The sequence below is a fragment of the Molossus molossus genome, unplaced genomic scaffold, assembly GCF_014108415.1.
Source record: "Molossus molossus isolate mMolMol1 unplaced genomic scaffold, mMolMol1.p scaffold_m16_p_22, whole genome shotgun sequence".
NCBI lineage: Eukaryota > Metazoa > Chordata > Mammalia > Chiroptera > Molossidae > Molossus > Molossus molossus.
In genome coordinates, this window is record NW_023425358.1 from 24,043,147 (window position 1) to 24,069,286 (window position 26,140).

Genomic DNA, 26,140 nt, shown 5'->3' on the forward strand with positions numbered 1-26,140 from the left:
TCTCATGGGGGTTATATGAAAAAAACTGTGCACATTAGCATCACTGAAACATGATATGTACACTTGGCAACACAAACAAAATCTGGAAGAAAACAACCAAGTGATTACTTTATATTGAATTTAGTGTTTTATCAATACATTTATTTAACTTCGGTTAACAAATTTATGAATAAACAAAACATGTTGTAATTAAAAAGAAAAACCACACAGAAAAGTGATTAAAATTACAAGCAAAAATACATAACAAAGATAAAAAGAACCAAGCGAAAGAAAAGAACGTAAAAGAGCCAGGAGCCGGTGAGACGTGAGAGTGGTAAATGTGCGGTTCCTTCTGTGGGTCCCAGCTCCGGCTTGCTTCTGGAAATGTGAGCCTCTCATCTCCCAGGGCAGAATTTCAGCTCTTAAAGATAAGTCACATTTTTTGCCTCAAAACCGAAACTTCAAGTTTCTACTTGATCAGGTGCTCAGTGGAAGAAAGGATGACGGGTACCACGCTAGAGGTGACCAATGGAGCTGAACCTGACGGAGGAGCCAGACTGCTCATAACCTTCTCAGGGCCTCCTCGGTGCTGGTTTCCACCCTGCGTGAGTTTTGCCCTAAACACAGGCCTCAGAATGCAATGCCTGGGCAATTGGAATGTCACTGGGTTTTACTGCTAGATCCCAGCTCATGGGTCTTTGAGTCACAGGCCTTTGAAAAGACAAAGCATGTTGATTATGGGACATCATCTGCCATCCATAGTAACAGGAGGCAACCCACAGTCTTTTGGGCTTTGAGGCGTGGACATAAACCCAGTGATGTGCGTTTGAGGGGCAGGGTGGGGGCAGACCACCCAGAGGCATGATCTCTTTTGTGACAGCACCAAATGCTGATGGACACACAGCAACTGAGTTTTGGGAAAAGGACATGGTGTCAGGGTGCCCCGAGGAAGTTCTAGAGAGGTGAGCGTCTCTTAGAGCCATGTTGCCATGACAGCCAGTCACCTGGATAAGATACCCAACATCAGAGTGTTTTGTGAAGCCTGGATACCCAGCTAAGCTTGGTAAACGTACATCCTTCCAGCAGGAGAAAGAAACCTGTCCCTCTACCTTGGCTTCCTGCCCATTGCTGGGTCACTGCTTCCTCCTCTATAATCAGCTTATAACTCTGCTCTGACATGTACTAGTAACAGCTCTAGATCAAGTTAAATTACCTGATGGAGCCTCTGTTTCCTTACCTGTAGAATGGGAGTAATGATAATAACATGTAGCAGGTTGTGGGAGGGGGTAAATGATCAGCTTGACAATAATACTCATATGGTGCAGAGAGCATAGCTAGCACCTGAATCATCAGCACAAGCGTCATCTTCCCAAATGTCAGAGGAGGAAGTAGTTTTAGAATCAACATGTTTCACCTGGCCAGTGTGGCTCAGTGGACTGAGTGTCGTCCTGTGGACTGAGAGGTCCTGGTTCGATTCCTGGTCAGAGCACATGCCCAGGTTGCGGCTCGATCCCCAGCAGGGGGCGTGCAGGAGGCAGCCGATCGATGTTGATGTTTCTATCTCTCCTTTCCTCTCTCTCTAAAAAAAAAAATCAATAAAAACATATTTTTAGAATCAACATGCCTTATGCCACGGTTATTCTTCCTGCTTTGGACAAATGTTGACTAAGGACAAACCCAACTGCCAGGTTTGTCTAGATGCTGGGGATACAAGGTGGAAGAGAAGATAAGAAGAGGCCCTTCCTAGTTGTTCACAGACTGGAAGAGCAGACAGGAATAAGCTCTTTCTTCTGCCTTCACAGTCACATTAAATTCCTAGGCTGCACGATCCAGTGTCCATGTCCCATCTGGATGCCCTGGGGGGCAGTTAGGCTTCCTCAAGAAGGTAACAGCCAGTTTGAGACCTGAATGGGTTCACTGAATGGGAGGGCTTTGAAAGGATTAGGCCCAACCTAAAAACCAGATCATTCTGGTCCCCCTTCTTCAGCCCCGCAAAATATTTGCCATTCTGTCTTCCCGGCATCTCTGGAACTCGATGCTCCCTCCCTGGGTCAGCCAGCCTTCCCTGTAGTATTTCCACAGCCTTGAAAACATTCTCCCTGCCTGTCTTCTTCCACGCAGCAGCCAGGGGACCTTGGTAGGAAGCAAAGCTAATCTTGTCTTTCCCCTGCTGAATACCCATGTCTGTTGCTCGCTGCAAGATGAAGGCCTGACTTCTTCCCACAGCCCACAAAGCCCTCCAGCAGCCAACCCCTGCAGACTCCTCCGACCTCCTCTCACACCACCTCCCCCCACCGGAAACAAAAGACCTTTGCACCTGTGAGTCCCTGTGACTCTTCTATGACGCCTCATCTCTGTTTCAGGCCTCAGTGTAAACACTCCTGGCCGTCCTTCCTGGACCAGGTTAATACCCCCTGTTCCCAACTCCCCAGTGTTTGTTGGAGGGTCCAGCTACTCCACTTGAACACAGAGCCTTAGTCTTCCTGTTACTTGCTGACTCCCAGGAAATGCCTTATTCAGACTTCTTCCCTTGATCTCTATTTCTCCACCCACAAAGGGACATTATAAAACACCCAGCAGGGCTACTATGCAGTTAGTCATACAAAACCTCTAATACATGCACAATAAACACTATGTATGTTGTCCTATTGATTCCAGACCAGTAAGAGCCGGCTCCATGAAGATAGGGGATTCCCTTTTTCAGTCCCAGCACTTTCTGCATGGCAGGCACTATTTATTGGACACAAGAATAAATTAATGAATGAGCTATGAAAGAACATACCGCTTTCCATAGATAATCACTTAATATCTGTATGCCTTGGTTTTCTTATCTGTAAGGTGGGGATGATAACAGACCCATCACAAGGCTATTAAAGGTTTAAATGCATGAATATATAGTGTTTAGCCCTGGCTGGTTTGGATCAGCTGTTAGAGCATCAGCCCGAGGACCAAGAGTCCAGGATTTGATTCCGGTCAAGGGCATGTACCTCAGTTGCAGTTCAATCCCTGGCCCTGGTTGAGGTCATTCAGGGAGGCAACAGTCGATGTGTCTCTCTCACATCAATGTCTCTGTCTCTGTCTCTCTCTCCCCCCCTTCCCACTCTATCTGAAAAATCAATGGAAAAATATTGTTGGGTGAGGATTAAAAAACAACAAAACAAAAAATAAAGTGTTTAGAGCAATGTCTGGAACTTAGCAGGTAATTTTATATAGAGATATAAAACGTTTGTTGTTATGGTTGTAACTATTACAGATATTTATTTTAAACAAGTAATCTATATGTACAGTAAAAATTAAAAATTTAAACGGAACAAAGAACACAGGTTCACGGTGAAAAGTATGCCAGCACTCCTTTCTCTCTTTCTGTCAGGTATTCAGTGCAGGTGCATTTATGCACAGATAGAGCTATAATGCCATTTTACAGAAGGAGAAACAGAGGCACAGAGAAGTTAAATGTCTTAGACTGAGCTGAGATCTACCAGCTTCCAGTTTCCTTTTATTCACGTATACCAGGCTTTCTCTACCTCAACACAACCTACATTTGAGTGGAGGGAGGGGACTGTCCTGTTCATTGTAGGACATTTAGCAGCATCCCAGGCCTCTATCCGCTAGATGCCAGTATGACAACCACCCCCTCCCAATTATGACAACCAAAAATGTCTTCAGACATTGCATAAAGTCCCTGAGGGTCGGGGAGGGGAGGGCAAAATCGCCTCCTCCTTAACCACGGCTATATTTGAATGTATGTATCAATATTCCCTCCTTCTTTCTTTCTTTGTTTTATACTAACAGTAGCTTAAATGCACGCTGCCCAGGGTCTAGTCTAGTTTCCTTCTCTCACACCACTTCTTGGCGACCATCCCCCTCGCTTCTTATACACAGAAGGTAACTTTCTTAACCAGAGCAGCCTCAGGAGGACAGGTGGTCCGGGGATAAGCCAGCAGTCAGACCCTGGCCGGGGTGGGGGTCAGCTCTCCAGGCCGCCCCGCCCCACCGCGTGGCCCGGAGCGACGGGCGGGGCGGGGCGGAGCCGTGGGCGGAGCCACATCCCGGGCCCGCCCCCGCGCAACGTCACGGCGCCGCGGCCCCGCCCCCGCGCGGGTGTCTCCCCTCCCTCACCCGGCCCGGGCGGCTGGCGAGCCGGGAGTCGCTCGCTGGTCGCACGGGCCGCCTCGCCGCGTCTCCGCACGGTAGGTGGCCCTGGGGCGGCGCGGGGGGCCTGGGTGGCAGCCGTCGGCAAGGGGTCGCCTGCGGATCGGCCTCGGGCCCCGGGGAGCCCTTGGCCCTCGCGGTTTCCTTGGGCCCGGCGGGGCTGCCGGGCTCCGGGGCTGAGAGCAGACAAGGAGGCAGCGCGGGCGGGAGGTTCGAGGATCCCCACACCCGGCGCCCCGAGCGCTTTCCGTGCGGTGCGGCAGAGACCCGGCCCCATTCCCGCGCTTCCCCCGTGTGTGTGTGTGTGTGTGTGTGGCGGGGGGCGGGGAGTTGGGGGAACGCGGCATGTCACCCCCATCCGAGTCCCCGACCCCTCCCCGGCGCGCGGGACCCCCAGGCGGGCGCCGGGACGGGCTGGGGGCGCGTGGAAGTTAACTTGCTGCCGCCGTGGAGTTACAAGGCGTATCAAAAGTGGAGACATTGGGAGGCGGAAATCGCTGGCTGGGGAGGGGCGCGCCCACAGCTTGGAGTAGGGGAAGCCCTCGTGAACTTGGGGGTCACACGGGAGGAGGGGCGAAATTTGGCCGAAGGATCCCAGCGTCCGGCAGCCTTCCCCCGCCTCTCTGAGCTGGACGGAAGGTGCCTTAGGCAGCTGGGACTAGAGTGGCAGCACTGGGGGCATGGTCACCGAGGCTGGTCACCGAGGCTGGGCGCGCTGGACCCTGGCAGAGTCGTCTTCTTTATTTATTGAGCATCTACCATGTGCTGGCACTGTTCTGTGCGCTTGGGGTAGGCATCAGTGAATAAGCAAGACAAAGATACCTGTCCCATGGTAGTTTATAGTCTAACAGGTAGAAACATACAATGTGCATATCTTTTGGAACGTGGGGTGGGGGAACCTTCAACCAGCTACAGCCCCAAGAAGCATGCAATATGTCACCTGAAAGTGTGTGCTCGGCCCGCAGTGCTCACGGATTCGTGCAATCCTCGGTGGGCTTCTGCGAATTGGGCCAAGCAACTTTGGCTGCTGAACATACACGGTGAGCTGAGCTCCAGCCCTGCACATGTGCCAGTGTAGACAAATGGCTAAAAGGAGCGCCTCCTGTCCCACGTTCCACTTTACAAAATGGGTTTACCTCGTTTAACCTTATCAGATCTGAAATCAACCCTCAAAGGAGTTAGACATAAAAGTACTTGGAGACCTAAGAGTACTTAATAAGCAACATGTAAACAAGACACCCTCAATGTCTCAGCTTTGATGGAGTAAGCAAGGGGTGGTGTGAGCGTGAACAAGGATAAATTTTAGCTGGGCTTTGACTGAGGAGAACAAACTTGAGAGGCTCAATGAAGTTAAGGGTGATAAAAATTACCATTTCTCTGGTGGCCCAGCAACTAATAGTGCTGGGTGCTGCTGGTACCTTACCTACTGTGCATTGCCACAGCCAAGGGTAATACTAAAATATGTAACAACCATCTGGCTCAGTGGTTGAGCATTGACCCGTGCACTGAGAGGTCACTGGGTCGATTCCTAGTCAGGGCACATGCCCAGGTTGTTGGCCCAATCCCCAGTGGGGGGCATGTAGGAGGCAGCCAATCGATGTTCTCTCTCATCGATGTTTCTGTCTCTCCCTCTCCCTTGCTCTTTCTCTAAAATAAAATAATAATAAAAAAATAATGTAACAACCAGGAAGGCTCAGACACCAACCTGCCAGAAATGACCCTGGCCACAGCTCTGGACTGGGTCTGCAGGCTCCTGCTGGGTCCGCCAGAGCCCTCGGGCTGCTGATTCTATGGATGTCTGGGCAGAGTCTTTATTATTGGGTGGGACCAAGGTCGAGGTCTGGCTTTCCCACTCAAAGGCCGGTCCCCTCTGGAGGAAGGGTTCAGCAGTCCTTCGAAAGCACTGTGCCTCTAACCTTGCCCCTTCTCCTTTTACAGATGGGGAAACAGGTTTAGAGAGGTCGTGACCCTAGGTCCCGCAGCTAGGTTGTGGCAGGGCTTAAACTCACCCTCAGACTTCCTGACTTCAGGTCCTATAGGGGTGCTGGAGCAGGGGCTGATAAAATCCTAGTCATCCTTCAGAAGCTATCTCAGTAGCACCCCCTCCTGGAAGCCTTCTCTGGCACTCCCCAGGCATTGTTGGGTGCTTCCTGTTTTGAACCCCACAGAGATAGCTGGGCCTTTACCTCCCCAACCTCCTTGCAGGTCTGTTTCCCACACGGGCTGTGGACACCTCTCATATCCTTTCATTCCAGCCGGGTTGCCGGATGGTTACGCCAAGCTTCTGGATTTGGACACATGTAGGCATGGCTCACTGTGGTTTAGTAGTGATGTGGCCTGAGCGAGTCCTTCTTCCTTACCCAGCCTCTGCTTCCACGATGGTAATGTTGGGTCCATTTAGTAACCATTTTACCCCGTCAGACCCCAATTGTTATATTATTTACTTAATATATATGTTTATATCACCTTCTTTTAAAAAACCTCATGTAATTTGTTCTATAGCAGCTTCATTGAGATATCATTCACATACCATATAGTTCATCCTTTTTTTTTTTTTAAGTTTTTTTTTTTCTTTATTGATTTTAGAGAGACAGGAAGTGAGAAGGAGAGAGAGATAGAAACATCGATGAGAGAGATCATCCACTGGCCGCCTCCTGCATGCTCCCCACCGGGGATTTGGCCCACAACCTGGGCAAGTGTCCTGACCAGGAATCGAACCGGCGACCTCTTGGTGCATGGGTCGATGCTCAACCACTGAGCCACACCAGCTGGACCATATAGTTCATTCTTTTAATGTATTCAATTTAGTGGTTTTGGGGGGCTATCTAATCCTAGAATATTTTCATCACTGAAAAAGAAACCCCAGAAACATCAGCAGTCACTGCTCAATCCCTCCTCCCCATCCCCTGGCAATCACGAATTTACTTTCTGTCTGTATTTACCTGTGCTGGACATTTCATGTAAAGTGAATCGTGCATTGTATGAACTTTTGCAACTGGTTCATCCACGTAGCATCAACACTTCCCTTTCTTTTAGTACTTCCTTAGTTTTTATAGCTGAATAGTATTCTATTATATGGCTGTACGGCATTTTATTTATCATGTATCAGTTGATGGACACTTGGGTTATTGCCTCTTTTTGGCCATTATGAATAGTGCTGCTGTGAACCTTCATGTATAAGTGTTTGTAAGGACATATGTTTTCAATTCTCCAGGGTACATCCGTGGGAGTGGAATTGCTGGGTCATATGGTAATCCTTTGTTTAACCTTTTGAGGAACTGCCAAATTGTTTCCCAAAGCAGCTGCGCCCTGTTACATTCCCACCAGCAGCATAGGAGGGTTCCGATAATCTTATATAAATTTAAGTCTTCTCTTAAGCAGTTACGATCTTTGAAATCACTGGCTTTGATGTGCTGGTTATAAATTATTTTCTAATATGCATGAAATTAAGTACCTCATTAGCAGAATAAGGAGTGCCCTGCAGGCCACCAGCAACATCTCGGGGACTATCAGGGGAACAGGTTAAGCCTGCCAAGCACTTAGCCCAAGGTGTGTGCACTTTGTTTCTCTGTGACAGTGACAAACACTTGCTGGGGGTATTCTGCCAGGCTCTGCGTGGGACAGGAGGAGCCAGTGAGGAACCCAGGGGCTCCAGCACCCGCCCTAGGACCCGCACAGAATCCGGCAGTGCCTGTTAGGGACCTGTGGGCAGGACGAAGGAAGGGGTAAGCTGCTTGGACCTTCATACCCCAGGCCAGCGGGGTGAGGGTGGGGTCCCCTTGACAGCGAGACCTTTGGGTTTCCTAGACTTCAACCCACGAGGAAGGCCTGTCCCTTGGCCTCAAAAGGGAATCTAGTCCTGCCTGTGCCCCCTCCAAGCCCCCCATGCCCACTCTAAAGGTAAACTTTCCTCCTGTTGGCCACATGAGTGGCCTTAGTGAGGCACTTGAGACCAGACCTTCTGGCGGCTCTGTGCAGCCTCTTCTGCTTTTATTCATTTGCACGTGCTTTCCCTTCCTTGTGCTTTTTAAATCCTGCGTTTCTGTGCACCAGGAGGGCGGCCTGGGGAAATGGAAACGGGTGAGGAGGCAGGCAAGGGACTGCCCCTCTCTGGGCCTCAGTGTGCCCTGCTGGGGAATGGGCATGGACTGAACCAGAGCGCAGGCAGTAAGGCTGTCATAGGGCACTGTCGATGTGACGTTGTGGATCGATTTGTAGAAAGAGTGGCAGGTTGTGTGTGGCTGGGATTGGTGATTTGGAAGCCCGAGTGTGGACTGGTGGCTGGGATTGGCCGTGAGGCATCGTGGAAGTTGTCTGGGTAGCTCCAGCTCCTGGTCTCCCCACTTTCCACCTCTTCCTACTGCGTGCAAGGCCCCTTGCTCTCTGTGAACACATCAGCCCTGTCTGAGGCCACTCCAGAGAAGGTTCTGGAATGCCCGCCTCCTGACATGCCCCTTCTCGGGTGTCCTCCACCCTGGGCTGTGGCCTGAGGAGGATTCGTGGGAAGTGGAGTAGTTCATTCAGAGCAGCCTGAGAGCTGGGTCAAGCCCCCCAGACTGCAGGAAGGACCTTAGAGGGTAGTGCCTATGTGTCCCGGGGAGTATCTGGGGCTGTCGTCGGGGGAGGAGCTTCATTGACGGGTATCCGGCCTGTTGCCAAGTGACTTCTTGAATCAACCAGACTTTTGACCCAGACTGCTGTGGCAGAGGGCAGGCAGGTGGCCAGAACGCAGGCTCAGTGGTCGCATGCTCAAAGGCTTGAGTCTGGGTTAGAATCCTGCTGCTCCACAGAGGGTTTGTGTGTCTGAGGCCGTTGGCCGCCTTCCCTAGGTGTCACTGTTTTCATCTGCAGCATAGAGAGAGGTACAGATGGGACCCCGCCCCGGGCTTTTTGGACAGGAGGGGGTGGGGGTAAAGTACCTACCCTGCCACCAGGTAAAGTGTGGGGCCCCGGTTCAGATAGCCTCCCTAGACTGGAGCATGTCCCTTTGTGCGCCATCTGTCAAAAGGCAGTAATTATAAATGCATTTTGTGTACTTTAGCTCATTTAATTCTCCCAACAGCCCAATGAGATGGACAGACTGAGGCACAGAGAGGTGAAGTAATTTGCACAAAGTCATCCAGCGAGGAGGTGGGAGAGACAGGATTTAAATCCAGAGTCTACGTTCTTCATTACCATCTCACTCCCTGTGGATACCCTGTCTGAATGCCCAGTGCATAGGGAACACTCAGAAAATGTCAGTTATTTTATAATAATTATTATACATTATGTTGTGAAAGTATGATATATTAATAAGAAACATTCATCTGTGCCCCTCTGTCCACACTCCTTCCTGGGTGGACAGAGCGAGCGGCTCTTGGCTTGTGAAGCCTAGGTCCCTGCCTCTCCCGCCCTCGTGAGCAGGTGGGGGTGGGTAAGAGCTCGGGGGCAGCCGAGTCCCCGCTCTGCTTGCACATCACTGCGTCGTCGCACGGGCAAGCTGCTTCCCCTCTTCGAGACTCGCTTTCCCCTCCTGTGAATTGGGTGTGTTGGGCCTTCACAGAAGCTGCCCGTCGATGGCTTCGACCCACAGGGTGGCTTTGGTTTGGCACCCGTGGTGTTTTATTTTCAATCAAGCCAACAGTCAAATATTTTTAGAGAATAATTCCAATTTCTCACTCTTCTTGGAAACTCAGGAGCTTGGGCCAAACTGGAATGGCCTGAGGCTGCCGCTTAGATGGCCTGGGCTCTCCTGGTGGTCGGAGTCCCCCCTACCCTCCACCGTTACGTGGGTGCCCTGCCTGACCCGAAGGGCCCTCTGGCCCATTGCAGTCTTCAGGGCTCTGAAGACGCCACAGACCTGCCCGATGTCCCTTGAACGAGCACTTCCATTGCTTTAAGAACATCTGTTTAAACCACTGGTTTCCGTGTTCTCCGAGAGTCCTTCCAGCTGTTTCCAGGACACCAGAGGCTCTCTGAGGCCTCCTGTCGCCTTTTCTGCCTCTAAACCCTCGAGGCTTTTAACATACTGGGAGCTGTCCCTGCTCCACACTCCCGGATGAGGAACCCCTGTCTCTGGGCCCCGGGATCCCCCCTTACTGACTTCAGGACCTCAACTAAGCCGCAGCGAGACAGCCGGCCAGCCTCGGAGCCTCTGCTGTGAGCACTGGTGGCATGTGCTTGTGTCCCGACACATCTGCACAGCCGCCGGACCCGTCTCGTACCCCTTCTCTGTCCTCACGAGGACCGCGGAGGCCATCCCATTTCCCGAGGACTGAAGCTCAGAGACACTTTCTCGAGATCACACAGGCCTGATGGAACAGCAGCAGGATTTGAACCCAGGTCTGCCCAACTCCAAAGGCTGCCCACTGGGGTCACCCATCTGTCCCATCACTGCGCAGGCATCCACTGAGTGACGCCCTCTACAGTCTCTGTGTCCCTAGCACCTGGCAGTGGGCCTTGTTCATAGTAAGCACTGGGTACCTACTTGATGAATAGGGACACGTGGGTAACGGGATTTAAGAGGCCTCCCAGCCTCCCTTTTCCTGGAGTGTGCCTTCTGGTGGAGGCATCAGATGAGAAAAGAGGGACCCACATCTCTGACCCGAGGTGCTAAGGTAGGAAGTTGGGTGCAGCACCTCTCAAACTTGAATGCTCACACAGCCCCCAGGGGACCTTGTGAAAGTGCAGATTCAGATTCAGCAGGTTTGGGGCCTTGTGACTGCTTCTGTGGCAGAGCTGAGTAGTTCCAGCAGAGACCGTGTGATCCACAAAACCGAAAATATTATTGGGCCCTTTGCAGAAAGCCTGGCATCCCCTGATACAATCATTCCTTGGCCCCTTAAAGTTATGTTTTGTGGTGTGATGAGTGTAAGGTGGTGATTAAAATAATGATTATAGTTCTGGCCGGTTTGGCTCAGCGGTTAGAGCACCGGCCCGCGGATCAGAGAGACCCGGGTTCAGTTCCTGCTGAGGGCATGTACCTCGGTTGCAGTTTGTCCCTGGCCCCGGTTGGTGTTGTGTGGGTGGCAGCCACTCGATGTGTCTCTCTCACATCGATGTTTCTCTCTCTCTTCCCTCTCCCTCCTGCTCTATCTGAAGATAAATGCAAAAAAATGTCCTCGGGTGAGGATAAAACATAATAATAATAATGATTATAGTTAATATTTGAGTGCTTACTGGGTACTTGGCTCAACTCCATGACAGGTAACACTATTGTGTCCATTTTATGGATGAGAAACCTGGGCTCACAGGGGCCAGGGCACTGGCCCGGAGTGGACTGCGGAGTGGGCGGGGCCCATCGGAGCCAGGTTGCCTCGTCCGTCTTCACAGGAGCTTCTGCCTAGAACTTTTGCACAGAGCACAGCGAGGGTTTTGTTTGGATTTGGATCTATCCAAGGTGTTAGGGTGCCTTCTTTTCTTTGTGTTTTCCCATTTCATCACCTGTAGCCCATGCTGAGTCCTGAGAGGATGCGGGGAATTCACACCCCTCTACATCTGAGAGGTCACACAGGGTGCTAAGCTTTTCGGGGGACACTGGCAAGGGATGATGGGAGACAGCCAGGGAAGGCTTCTGGAGGAGGGTGTACACATTGTGCCAGCAGGAGGTAGCTGGGTGGAGGTCAGGGAGGTTTTCTAGGGGCGGGAACCACAGATGCAGGCTCGGCGGTGTGAGATGCCATGCCTTGCAGGTTCGGTTCTTGGCACAGAGATCGAATACGTTTGTGTGTGTATGCTGAAGGCGAGAGGTCAGGGGTTAAAACTGGAGGCCAGCAGGAGTCAAGTCACAACACAGCCTCAGGTGCCAGGCCAGGGAACCTTGATTTCACCCTGGAGACTGAAAGGGTTTTCCTCTCCAAGTCCCCTCCACTCTGAGGACTGTCAGGACAAAGCCTGTTTGCTGCTGGCTTAATGCTTCTCCCCAGACTTTGTCATTTAACCAAGACCGACTCCTGCGGGGCTCCCCCTGGGCCCCCAGGGTGGGCAGCAGCCTCCGGCCAGGGGCCTAGAGATTGCTTCCTTTGCGTGGATTTCCGCAGCTGCTTTTTATTTATGGCTTGTTTTTCATTTAAGCCAGTGGGTTATAGTTTCCTTTGAAAATATTGAATCTATTTCACACAGATATTAAGTGAGAGAAAAGGTGGATGTAGACAACATCGGGAAGGTGGCTCTCAGCAGGTGCGAATTTGGGGAGCCCCCTGCCAGGAGGTGGGAGCCTGGGAGGGTCAGTGCAGGAGTGACCTGGCACTCAGTGTTCTGCTCTTTTCCTGAGGCTTCGGGGGTCCTGACTGAGGGGCTGGGGTGACCCTGTTCGCTGTGGGGGTGCAGGTGAGGGTGCAGGTTGTAGCTCAGGTCCTGCTGCGGCTGCTCCTCCCCCTGTGTCTGTTTGGGTCTCTATTTTCGTCTTTCTCTGTCTCCTTCCCATCCTTGTCTCCCTGTTTATGTCTCTTTCCCATCTGTGTCTTCCCATCTCTGCCCATGTCTCTCTGGCTCTCTCGGTCTCTGTGTGTCTCTCTTCCTCCCTGCCTCCTGCGCGACTTCCCCTCCCCACCCCCTCCCTCGCACAGGCCAGCAAGCACAGCTCTTCCTTTCTCTTGTGAAAAAATGTGTCCCACTTCCTTTGGCTGTGAGTGACATCCTGCCTCGGCACCTTCGGAGCCCTTCAAGCCCGCTGGAGTGGGAGAGGTCGTAGGCCACTTACCTGTGAAGAGGTGGAGGCTCAAGGGACAGCAGGACCTTCTGAATGCCACCCCCTAACCACCCACTGGCCCCTCACCCCGCACCCCGGCCCCACTGCCTTCAGGGCTATGGGGAGGAAGAGGAAGCCTGGGCTGGCAGCCAGAGGGCTAGATACAACTTCGGGTCTGATTTGGTTTGGGGCGCTCGGGCAGGGCTCATCACTTGGGGTGGGGAGTTGATGACCCTGCCTCTCGGGTGCCTGCAAGCGGTGTGTGACCCTGCCACAGGTCACTGCCTCAGGGCCCCCACGCCACCCGCTGCGGCCCCATGCTGTGTTCACTGCCCCTTTGGGGCACATAGGCCAGCAGTGCCTGTCTCGCGCGAAGAGTTTGGGGAGAAAGCAGATAGAAACAGTCCAGCCTCCTCACGGGCAGGCAGGAGGCTAGTTTGGGGAGAAAGCAGATAGAAACAGAGTCCAGCCTCCTCACAGGCGGGGCAGGAGGCTAGTTTGGGGAGAAAGCAGATAGAAACAGAGTCCAGCCTCCTCACAGGCGGGGCAGGAGGCTAGTTTGGGGAGAAAGCAGATAGAAACAGAGTCCAGCCTCCTCACAGGCGGGGCAGGAGGCTAGTTTGGGGAGAAAGCAGATAGAAACAGAGTCCAGCCTCCTCACAGGCGGGGCAGGAGGCTAGAGGATCCGGGTGACTTGCGCAGGATCACGCACGTAGCTTTGAAGTGCAGAACGGGGGTGGCTCCCCCATCCCCTGTAGAGTAACGCCTGGAGTAAGCACTGTGTGTGTGCTGTTACTACTGTTGTTACTTTTATTACTATTGTTACTTACCTATTGCCCCCCCCACCCCCAAGATTGCTCCGTTTACATAGAATCCTTTGCCATGCCCCAATTCAATTCCCAGTGCACTTTCTCGCCTCTAGGCTTCTCTGCCCAAGTTCTTCCCTCCACCTGGGCTGCGTCCCCAACCTCCACACCTGTTCAAACGCTGCCCATACCCTTTTACACTCTGCTCAGATTCCTGCCTCCCGCCCCCAGCCCTGCCCCAGCTGGGATCCACTGTCCCTTCCTCTGACCTCCCGGTCACACGACTTACTCATTCCCCTAAACTAGCTCTTACTTCATTCCCATGACTGTCCAGTTAGCGGCTGTCAGTCTCCTGCGCTGACCCACAGGCCCCTTCAGATCTGACTTCTCGGGGTTTTGCCACCACAAAGAAGGTCTCCTGGGAACAGTACCCCAAACTGCAGCCGTGCTGTGTGCACAGAGGCCAGGCCCCCTAGGCAGCAGAGCAGGGGCAGGAAAGGCTTCCGAGGCTCTGGGCAGCACCCATCGGGCTGTGGGATTTCCCTAATTTGTAAGGGGTGGTGCTTGGCATCCGAAAGCCGCAGGTTCAAATCTCAGTTTTATCATTTAGTGCTGTGCAGCCTTTGGTACTTTTCTTATCTGTGCCCTTCACATCTTCCCTTTGAAATGATACCTCCGCCCTGGGCGTCCCATGCACTGAAAGATCACAGGTTCAATTTCAGGCTTGATTCCTGGTGTGCGAGGCAGCCAACCAGTGTTTTTCACATCGATGTTCTCTCTCTTAAAAAAAAATCAATAAAAACATAGTTTTAAAAAATGATACTACCATCACTTACATCAGTGGGTCTTGTGACGATTCAGTGGAGTCTCACCTACGCAGCAAATACTGAGCACCTTTTGTGTCCAGACTGCGTGCCAGGCACCAGGATCCAGCTGTGAGCAGGGCAGCCCGTCCCTGCCCTGGGGAGCTGCCGTTTTGGGGGGCGAGCTGAACAGGAAGGGAGATGAGTGAGGTTCTCCAGGGAAACAGGAGCAGTAGGATGTCCAGACACATCAGAGAGGCTCTGGGACAGGAATCGGTTCCCCAGGTACGGAGGCCGAGAGGTCCCATGGCCTGCCATCTGCAAGCTGGAGACTCAGGAAAGCTGCTGGTGGAATTCAAGCCAAGTCCAGAGGTCTGCAAACCAGGGGCAGGCATGGCCAAGGGCAGAAGATGGAGGTCCCAGCTCACGCAGAGAGAACAAAGCGGCCTCCTGCCCGCCTATCGCTTGGTTTCGGCTCTTAACCACTTAGATGGTGCCACCCACACTGCCAAGGTGATCTCCACTCAGTCTGCCAACTCAAAGGTTAGTCCCTTCCAGAGACACCCTCCCAGGCACACTCAGAAATCATGTTTTACCGGCTCTCTGGGCATCCCTAGTGCAGCCAGGTTGACCCCTACAATTAACCATCACAGGAAGGCACACACATGGAGTGCAAACAAGAGGCCCTCGGCAACTGGTTCTATGATTATTACTATTATTAATATTACTGTCATTGTTAGAGGCGGCGGACAGGGAAGGGAGGTTTTTGGGAAGAATGAGTAGTGCCAGTAACAGGGACAGTTGATGTCAGAGTCATGATAGTCATGGCCAGTGATGATTGATGTCTTAGTGTGGGGAGAGTCCTTGGACTTCCTTGAGCCTCAGTTTCCACGTCTGTGAAATGGGCGAACAACATAGTCCAGGCAGGTTTATCTTGTTCTACTCTGCTACGAGCCTCCTAGGTAGCAAGCATCTCACTCCCCAGGGAGGCACTTTAATATTTCCATTTTCAGATGAGAATAATGGGGCACCCAGGAATTGGGCCACTTACCTGGGGAAGTGGAGGAGTGGGATTCAAACCAGACCCTCCATCTGGGGGGCTCAGGACTCCTATAGGTGAGTGATAGGAGGTGAGGCGGACGGGGCCTGGGCCAGGTGAGGATGACTCGGGTTTTGCCTTGAACCCCAGAGGTCAGGGAGCATGTCTTCCTGCTAGAGTCCCTGGTGGTCCTGGCTGTACAGGGCGGGGAGGTTCACAGTACATCTTCTCATCGTATGCTCTAGCAAACCCGTGTGGCATGAAGCCCCACAAGAGTGGGTGGGAAGGGAGGGCTCCCCCCGGCTCCTTTCTGGTGGGGTCAGCTGGTGGGTGGCAAGTTCCTGGTAGGACTGAGGTTGGGGCAGGAAGTGATGGGCACAGCCAGACCCCTGGTTGGGAGCCCACATTCTGGAGGGCGAGACCCTCAGGTATGTGCTCCTTCATTGAAAGAAGAGGATTACTCAGCCACCTTTCCCCAGCTCTGCTCTGTGGCACCTGCTCCGCTAGGGATAGGGAGAGCGTGGACAAAGCGATGATGAGGACTCCAGGGACTTGCGTCTGTCTCTAGCCATTCATTTCTCAAATACCTAAAGTACCTATGACTTGCCAGCTTTGGAGCAAATAGGTGCATGTTTATCTTTGTGATGTCATTGAAGCGGCACCATGGCCTAGGAGGCAGGAGGAGCCCTGATGGGGGCGGGCAATGGGGCCTTCTGAGTTAGACACACTTGAGTTGGAGTGCCAGCTGGCTTGTCCACACACTCTGAGACCTTGGCTAGCGCTTGCTCTTGCTGGGCCTCAGTTTCCTCACCTATAAAATGGGTATCATAATAGCGATCATCTCTTGGGTGGCTGTGATGATTATAGATAAGATTATATGGTGCCTGATGCAGAGAGGTGCTCAGTGATTCCAATAACAACAAGGACGGTGTCGTTGACCCATTTTACAGAAGAGGAAACTGAGGCTCGGAGACATTCAGAGGCTCTCACACAGCATTTTGCTCCCTGACCTTGTTCCTGGCAATGTCCAGGCAGGTCTGCAGATGGAAATACTTTCCAACCCGGCCCCAAGCCCCCTCGGAGTCCCAAACTATTTTTCTGTAGGAAAAGGCCATTCAGTCGCTCCAAGTCAGGCCTAGAAGACACGTAACCATAAGGAGATGCCTCTTCTTCCTCATGGGTTTCTCCTTGTTTATGTTGTTGTTTTCCATTGTTTTTGTTCTGAGCAGCTCTTGAAGCCTTTGAAATTCTTCCTCTCCTGATGTTCTGGGAGCAGGGGAAAGAAAGGAGGGTCTCCCAGCCCTGGGCTGTGTTTTTTCCCCAGAGGGAGGCAGAGGGGCAGGTCAGTGCCCTGGGAAACTGGATTCTCCACTGTGTGCTGCCTCAGAACCAGGCCTGCAAATTGTGCTCTTAAAACCCCCACCCAAGTAGCACCCGCCACCCCTGCCTAAAAGATGACCTGGATGTAAGCCTAATGCTGGAATGAACCACAAAAGAAGGTTTCCATCGTCTTATCTGGGAACATCACATCCGGGCGACATTACATCCAGCAAGCACTTACTACTTGCTTGCTTTGTTCTTGGTCAAGCTTTTCCAACTTTTGGCCGCCAGCCATTTCAAAACCCCCACAACAAAGTGGAAGGTAACACAGTCAACAAGACCATAAACTACAACTGGGACAGAGGAAGGAGGAAGTTACCCAAGAACTTGCTCAGCAAAAAGGATCAGAGCAATCTTTCGACCTTTGTGTAAGGACCTTTGTGTCAGGAGATTCTGCAGTTGGAAAACTCAAATTCATCAGCTGGGGACAGAAGTGAGAGAGGTTAGCTGGCTGCAGCCATCCTGAGCTTGGAAATAAGACTTTGGAAATCAATTTGCTTAGTTTCGTCAAAACATTTTTTTTTATTTTTAAAATCATGCTGGGGTCTGGGAGAAGATCTTGAGTGGTAAGGATGCAGAGGTTAAAAGAGCCTGTTATGTGTCTGTATGAGTTGGCTGTGAGTGGTAGAATCCTAATTTCAAATAGTAGCGAATGAAGGAATGTATTGGCTTAGGTAAATGGAAAGGCCAAAGATGGATTACCTTCAGGTACAGCTGTATCCAGGTGCTGCAGTGTACTAGGACGCTCTCTTGCTCTGTTTCTTAGATGGGCTTTCTTCTGTGATTGCTTCGTTCTCAGGCATGCTCTCCCCAGCAACATCTTAAGGCATATATCCTGTTAATTTATCAATCTCAGCTAGTAGAGAGCTATTTCTCTGTTAAAAGGTGGTAAATGCTTAAAAGGAAAAAAAAGAAAAATGATACAGGGTAAAGAGGTCGGGAATGCAGCTTGCAGTATTAAATGGGCAGTGGGAAGAGAAAGTCCCGGAAGCCTAGGTGGCTGTCTGGGGAATGAGTGGCCCAACAGCGGGGACAGCTCGGGCCAAGGGGGCATGCTTGTGTGTGAAGAACAGCAAGGGAGTCTTGTGGCTGGGGGAGAGCGAGGTGGGGCCGGTGGAGGGTGAGGACGGAAAGGAGGGTGGGGTGGTGCCTGTAGGCCTGCAGACGTTATGGGGACTGCTTTTTTTCTTTTTCTTCTTTTTTAATCCTCACCCGAGGACACTTTTGCGTTCATCTTCAGATAGAGCGGGAGGGAGAGAGGGAGGAAGAGAGAGAGGGAAACATCGATGTGAGAGAGACACATCGAGTGGTTGCCATCCATATGACTCCAACCGGGACTGGGGACAAACTGTGACTGAGGTACGTGCCCTTAGCGGGAACCGAACCTGGGTCTCTCTGGACCGTGGGCCGACATTCTAACCGCTGAGCCAAACCAGCCAGGGCAAGGGACTGGCTCTTTCTGAGTAAAGTGGGAGCCATGGGAGGATTCAGAGCCGAAGAGGGCTGTGACCTGATTTCCCTCTTCATGTGATCACTGGCTGTTCACTGGAAATGGACTGAGGAGTCCAGGGCAGAACCAGGGAGGCCAGTTATTAGTTACGCAGGCAAGAGATGAGGGGGCCTCAGACCAGGGGGGTGAGACGGGGGTGCACAAAACACAGACACCCCACAAGTGAGAGTGATGTGAAGTGGGTGGGTTCAGGCTCTGGTGGCCTTTTTTCTAAATTGTATTACAATACATATAACATAAAATTTACCATCTTAACCAGTTTTAATTGTACATTTAAGTGGTATATTCACATTGTCGTGCAGACATCACCACCATCCATCCCCATAGCTCGTTTCCTCTTGAAAAATTGAAACTCTGTCCCCATTAAACAACTCCCCGTGCTCCCCTGCCCCCGGGCCCTGGCAGCCACCATCTACTGTCTGTCTCTATGAACTTGACCATCTAGGCACCTCGTTAAGTGGAATCAGGGTTGGTCCTTTTGTTACTGGCTTATTTCACGTAGCGTAATGTCCTCAAGGTTCAGCTGTGTTGTAGCATGTATCAGAATGTCCTTTTTGAGACTGAATAATAATTCCATTGTATGGATAGACCACATTTGTTTATCCATTTGTCCTTTGGTGGACACTTAGGTTGCTCTCACATTTAAGCTATTGTGGATAGCTCTGGCCAGTTTGGCTCAGCAGTTCAGCGGTTCGCAACCTGTAGGTCGTGACCCCTTTCGGGGTCAAACGACCTTTTCACAGGGGTCACTTAAGACCATCAGAAAACACATATTTCCGATGGTCTTAGGAACCGAGACGCCGGTCCCCTATCCGTCTCCAGGCGGGTCCACCCACATGCAGATACGCCCACAGACAGCATGAGGGACTGTATCGAAGGGTCGCAGGTTAGGAAGGTTGAGAACCACTGGGTTTGAGTGTCAGCCCGTAGACCAAAGAGCCTCGGGTTTGATTCCCAGTCAAGGGCACGTACCTTGGTTGCAGGTTCAATGCCCGGCCCTGGTTGGGGTTGTTTAGGAGGCAGCCAATCGAAGTGTCTCTCTCACATCGATGTTTCTCTCTCTCTCTCCCTCCCACTCTATCTAAAAAAATCAATGGAAAAATATCCTTGGGTGAGGATTAATAATAATAATAAGCCAGTGTGAATAATACTGCTCTGAACTTGGATGTAAAATATCTCAGACCCCACTTTTGATTCTGGGTATATTCCCCACAGTGGCATTACTGGGCTATACGACAGTTCTGTTAATGATATGAGCAACTGCCGTACTGTTTTTCATAACACCTGTACCACGTCACATTCCCACGAGCAGTGCACAGGGGTCTCCATTTCTCGACACGCCCTCCAGCACTTGTGTCTGTTTCCTGATAGTAGCTCATTGCGGTTGTGATTGGCATTTCCCTGATGATTAGCGACCTTGAGCACCTTTCCATGTGCTATTGGTCATTCACATGTGAAATTCCTTCTTTAGAGAAATGTCTGTTTAAGTCCTTTGCTCATTGTTTAATCAGGTTGGCTTTGTTGAGTTTTAGGGTGTCTGGATATTCATCCCTTATCAGAAGTATGATTTGCAAATATTTTCTCCCGTCTGTGGGTTGTTTTTTTTTAACTCTGTGGATAGTGTCTTTTGATGCACACAATATTTTCATTTTCATGAAGTCCAGTTTGTCTACTTTTTCTTTGGTCACCTGTGCCTTGAGCGTCCCGTCCAAGAAATCAGTGCCTGGCTCGGTTTTAAAGGCGCAGCTGACAGGGTTTGCGGCTGGGTTGGATCGGGGTGGGATTGAGAGAGAATGTGAGGCTCTCTGCTGCCTTGGAGGCTCTGGGCCGAAGCAGAGTGAGCTGCTGCCAGCTGCGGTGGACCGTCGCGGGGCAAACCAGGAGATCAGCGTTGGCTGCAGGAAGTTCTAGCAGCCAGCTCAGTGCGCAAGCGGAGGTGACCGGGAGCCACCGACACCTGAGTCTGGCTTTGAGGAAAGAGGCTTGGGCTGGAGATGACAGTCCAGGAGTCATCAGCCTTCAGGAAAAGAGGAAAGCCACCTGGCGGGAGGGAGGTGGCAGAGACAAGTAGCAGAGTACGGAGCTCCTGTCTGTGCCCACATGTCCTGGCCCAGTGAAAGGAAAAAGTCTGAAAGTTGTCACGCACCAAGGGGTGGTCGGGCGGGAGAGAGGAAGACAAGTAGACATCACCTCCTTGGCCTCTGATCAAAAGCCTCCTCAGCCTGGCTGCACATTGATTGTATGTGGGCTTTGCAGTGTATGTGCCAAGAACTGGGGTGTGGGTGGCACGATCGGAGGCTGTGGCTCAATTCACCTTTATGTTCCCGGCACCCGGCACCGTGCCGAGCCCTGGGAGAGCCAGCAAGTGTTGATTGAATAAATGAATAGAGTCCTGTGTGTTTCTCTGTGGGCAGCCGGGAAAGGTGTGTGTGGGAGGACAGGACACCCAGCCAGCAACATCATTCCTCCGTGTTCGACAAAGTGTGGTCCTTTGAGACCATTTTTACTGAAATCTATCATACCTAGAGAAAGGTGCAAACATCGTAAGTGCGCAGCTCCATAAATTTTCAAAGCACATACCCCCCTGCCCCCTCGAGATGCCTGTGCCCCCGCCAGTCATGTTTCCCCCAAGGGTAACCCCCATCCTGGAGTTCCCTCGTAGGGGGTCATTCGGCTTGCCCCTCACTTTATATACATCCAAAGTACTTTGCATACATAAAAACACACACACTCTTGTATCGGCTTCTTTCGCGCAACGTGACATCTGAGATTTATCCGTACTATAGTATGACGTTCTGGCCTGTTTCTCCTGGCTGTTCAGTATACGTTTATTGATTTGTACTTATTTATTCATTCTCTTGTTAATGGATAGTTGCGCGGTCTCCAGTTGGCGGGGGCCATTGCAGAGAGTGCTGCTGGGAACATTTCAGTGTGTCCGTCGGTGAGCAGCTCGTTGTATTTCTAATTGATGTGCATTTTACTGGTGGAGTTGCTGGGTTGTCGAGGAGACGTATGTTCAGCTTCCACATCTGCTCTGCCAAGGACATTGTGGGCGAAATAAAATCCAGGATTAAATTTCTTTAAAAGTTAAAAAACTGTTTTTCAATTACAATTGACAAACAATATTATATTAGTTTCAGGTTACAACTTGGTGCTTAGACATCTGTATAACTTAGGATCACCCCGCTAAGTCTAGTACCTGTCTGGCACCATCCATGGTCACTACCATGTTATTGATTGTATTTCCAGTGTTGTACTTGACAGCCCCGTGACTGTTTTTATAACTCGCAAGTTGTACTTCTTAATCCCTTTCACCTTTTCATTGATCCCCCCAAATCCCCTCCTTTCTGGCGACCACGAAAATGTTCTCTGTAGCTATGAGTTTGTTTCTGTTGTGTATGTTCATTTGCGTTTTAGAGCCCACATATAAATGAAATCCTATGGTATTTGTCTTTCTCTACCTGACTTCACTTAGCCTAATTCCCTCTAGCTCCATCCATGTTGTGCAAATGGTAAGATTTCATTCTTTTTTGTGGACGAGTGATGTTCCCTTGTGTGTATGTACCACATCTTCTTCATCCAGTCCTCTGTTGGTGAGCACTTGGTTGCTTCCAGATCTTGGCTATTGTAAATAACACTGCAGTGAACTTAGAAGTGCATAGGTCTTTTCAAATTAGTGTTTTGATTTCTTTGGATAAATACCCCAGAGTGGAATTGCCGGATCATATAGTAGTTCTATTTTTAATTTTTTGAGGAATGTCCATACTGCTTTCCACGGTGGCTGCTCAGATGTACATTTCCGCCAAGAGAGCACGAGGGTTCCCTCTGCCCCACAGCCTCCCGGGCTTGTTGCTTTGTTGATGACAGCCGTTCTGCCAGGTGAGAGGTGATAGCTCATTGAGGTTTCAATTCGCCTCTTTCTTTTTTCTTTGTTAATATGGCTATTGGAAAATTGAATTCCGTGTGATCACGTTGGACGCCACGTTGGACGCTTATCAGACGTCGCCAGCCGTGGGAGGAGCTGGAATGTTGCGCCGAGGCTGAGGGCTCATGGAAGGGTTTGGGCGTGGTCAGATATCTGCGGTAGATACACCCTCTGGCCACGGTGGTGATAAAGATTCTAGAGGACAGGCAAGTCTGGCCATAGGGAGATTGCACAGCGCAGGCGGCCTGGGCTGCAGTCACGGAGAGAAGCCCTGATCCCCAGACACGTAGTGCCCGCTGTCCATCCCTGAGCAGGTAACCAAGGAGGGCCCAGAGTGAGGAGGGGCCTTTGGAGAGAGGCAGACACATCCCGGACTGGCCGATCCTTTAAAAACCCTCCCAGCTGAGAGCCGGCAGGAGAGACCTCAGCCGCTGTAGGGCTGCCTGTTCCTGGTAGTCACCATCCAGCCCCGGCCTGCCCTCACCCCCCCTGGCTGCTGCCAGCACCCCGCTCAGGTTTGCTGCCCTCCCTCTTGCTGCCTGGCCCTGCTCGCTGCTGCCTGTCAGCTGCGTAACCCTGAGCACCTGGCTTTCTGTCTCCGGGGGCTGCCAGTCTTGCTTGGCCTCACCCGTGTCCCACCTGGAGCGCAGGAGACATTAGAGATGCCTGCCAGTGACGGGTCTTCCTGGGCTGGGTCTTCCGGGGGCGGCAGTGTGGAGCCCTGAGGGAGGGGATGGTGCGCTCCATTTTGCAGGGTGGCCTCCCACCTCCAAAATGCGTGGTGTCCGCGTTTCACTGCTGAGAAAGTCGAGACTCGAGAAGTGAGGCAGCTTGCCCAGGGCCACACAGCTGACAAGCAGAATTCAGATGAGGAATGCTGACCTTTTTAGAGGCTCAAGGCCACCGTTCCATGGCCGTATCTCAGTGTGAGATCGAGGGCAGGGCGTTTCCTCTCTGAGCCTCAGTTTCCTCATCTGTCAAGTGGGAGGAGCAGTGCGGACCACCGCCGTTGCCGTGAGCGTGTAGCGAGGCTGAGTTAGCAGCCCGGCGCCAGCCCTGGGCCGGGCTCGGACGGCAGCCCTGTTCGCTGGCTCGTGCGCACAGAAGTCCTTCAGCTCTGCAGGGAGTGGGACGAGCGCCTTTTCCCCGGGAGAAGCCTGAAGCCGAGATGAGACGGAGGCTGAGATGGGTAGCTTGTAAGAGCCAAGCTGGGGCCCCATCCAGCCCTTGTCTCCAGAGCCCTTTCCCTCTGGGGCACAGCCCCCATCCTCACCCTCACCCCAGAGCCCTGGCATTTCATGCTGTGCCAGAGAAGGGTAGGCTCACCCCGTGACCCCGCCTGGGGCCCCACCTGGTCCTCTGTCCTGAATGACTGGACATGAAAGGGCACAGGGCAGCCTCTGAGGTGGCAGTGCTCACAGATGCCCAGTCCACGAGCCTGTTCCTCCCTCGGGAGCCCTCTGCCTTTACTAGGTGAGCCGTAACCTTTCCGCCTGCCTGCTCTGTGCTTTCTGACAGCCAGAGTGGTTGGGCAGGAAGCTGGCCTGGATCATCCCCAGGAGGTGTCCGGAGCCAAGAAGCCAGAGCTTAGAGGAGCCCTAGAGTTCGTTGACTCTGGTCGTCTAGACGCCGTGCTTGGCCTCCGTCTCCACACCTGGAAAATGGGAGGAATCATCAGCTCTGGGTAAACAGAAGCACGGACAGTGCCAGGTGGTGGAGAGGGGAGCGCGGGCTGCTGGTGGGAGGGCTTGTGGAGGCACCGGGCTGGCTCTGCCCCCGTGGAAAGGGCACGTGGCTCCCGAGCCAGCTGGCTGGAGCACACATCCCACGTGTTAATGTGCGAGGCAGTGCCTGGGGTCTGGTCAAAATGCAGAGTCTGGGTCAGAACCTCTAGGGTGGGACTAGCCAGCTTCCAGGGGACCCTCCTGATGTGGTTAGCAAGGTCCTAGGGTGCCTCTTTCACATGTTCCTTTGTGACGGGGTGCACGCATCAAAGATGACAGCAGCCTAAGTGTCCACCAGGAAGGCCTTGGCCAGATGCATGGGGGGCCATCCCTGCTGGGGATGCTCCGGAGCAGTCAAAAAGGAGGGAGATCCACGGGGGTCTTACAAATGGATGTCTTGTCTTCCATCAGGACGGGGTACCCTCTGGGTGCTGGGGCTTTGTGTGTCTCATTGACCAGTGTGGCCCCACACTGGACAGGGTCTGGCACACAGTGGGTGCGCGGCAGCGTTTGCCGAATGTTGGAACAGATGCACTGGTGTGGAAAGATCTCCACAGCCTGGTTGGAGGGAACCAGGCCAGTTTGCAAGGATACGCGTGATCTGGGGCCTCGCAGCCTTGGCATCACTGACATTCTGGGCTAAGTGATCTTTGTGGAGGGGCTGACCTGGGCATTGCAGGATGTTGAGCAGCATCCCTGGCCTCTACCTATTAGATGACCCCTTGTGACAACCTAAACTGTGTCCAGACCTTGCCAGTTGTCCCCTAACGGGAAAATCAGCTCCGAGAACCACTAGTGTGATACGCTAGCATAGGACGGAAGGAGGGAGGGTGGGTGTTCGGGAGCGTGGGAGGAGGCCCTGTTGATTTCCATTCAGGTAGGTGTTTGGCTGTAACCTCAGAAAGCAGGTGAGGGTGGCTCCTCCCCAAATTGATCAACAGTAGTTGCCTCTTAGAAATGGGGACCAGGATGGGATTGGAGACTTTCTTCCAAAGAGACTTAAGCCTTCTCTATTTTTTTTTTTTAATATGGAGATTGTACCTGTGACTTGAATAATTAAGTAAATTTAAAAAAGAGGAATGATGCCCTGGTTGGGTAGCTCAGTGGGCTGGAGCATCGTCCCATAAACCAAAAGGCTGTGCGTTCAATTCCTGGTCAAGACACACTAGGTTGCGGGTTCGATCCCCAGTGGGGTGTGCACAGAAGGCAACCAGTTGATGTTTCTCTCTCACATAATAAGAAATAAAAATTGTATCCTCGAGTGAGCATTTTAAAAAAATGGGAGTGGTACAAGGACCCGCTTCTGGGTTGCGAGGATTTGATGAGCGCACCTGAAGTGCCTGGCACAGTGCCTGGCACAGCGCCTGGCACCTAGTGGGAGCGCAGCTGACGGAAAGCATTGCTTCCCTCTGGCAGCCCCTAAGCCCAGTGGAACAGGACCCTCTTTGCATATGGGCCAGCTGGGGCTCAGAGAGAGGGGGGACTTTTCCAAGGTCACACGGCAGAGAGGAGGAAACCAGTCTTCATGGCTCTGAAGTAGGGGCCCTGCTGCCTCCAGGAGGCCCCCACCAGGTGATCATCACACCACACCTGTGGATCGTTTCAAGTCCCACAGCTTCTTGACCGCTTGAAGTTCACCAGCCCCCTTGGCACCAAGGAAGCGGGCAAGGCTGGAAGCGGCAGGAGTGTAGCCAGTGGGAGTCATGCTGTGTTTTTGTCCAGCTGCAGCGGGAGGACTGCCAAGAATGGGAGCCCGTGATAGAGGACCTCGGCAGACAGTCTCTGCGGGTGGGCACCGGCTGCCAGCCCTGTGCAGCTTCAGAATCATGCTACACCTCTCCTGCTCAAATATCTCCCGTGGCTCCCTAGTACCCCGACTAAATGTTAGCATTCCATGGCCTACAAAAGATTCTCCATGACATAGCTAGATCCCAAATACTAGTAACAGTAATAATGATAATAATTAGAGCATTACTGCTAGGCATGTACTAAGTGCTTTGCATGCATCATCTTACTTAATTTTTACAAAAGCCATAGGCAACTGCTGTGTATCTGGTTCTCATTTTAGAAATGAGGGGACTGATGCCCACAGAGGTGGTGTCTTGCCCAAGGTCACATAGCCATGACCCAGCCGGGATCCGCAGCCTGACCCCG

The 26,140-nt window shown here is 52.0% G+C and overlaps 1 protein-coding gene across 6 annotated transcripts in view; it reads left to right on the forward strand.

Moving 5' to 3' along the window:
• The first annotated feature begins 4,093 nt into the window (after nucleotides 1–4,093).
• TPST2 (tyrosylprotein sulfotransferase 2) overlaps nucleotides 4,094–26,140 on the forward strand; it is a 49,729-nt gene continuing 27,682 nt past the window's right edge. Inside the window, exons 1-2 of one of the 6 annotated variants that reach the window (XM_036276298.1) lie at nucleotides 4,094–4,169; nucleotides 7,709–7,856. The gene's annotated coding sequence lies outside the window, so the exon portion shown is untranslated. Of the gene's footprint in view, nucleotides 4,170–6,386; nucleotides 6,513–7,708; nucleotides 7,857–22,456; nucleotides 22,577–26,140 lie in introns of those variants that run through there. The other 5 variants (XM_036276299.1, XM_036276296.1, XM_036276302.1 and 2 more) reach the window with 5 other exon arrangements.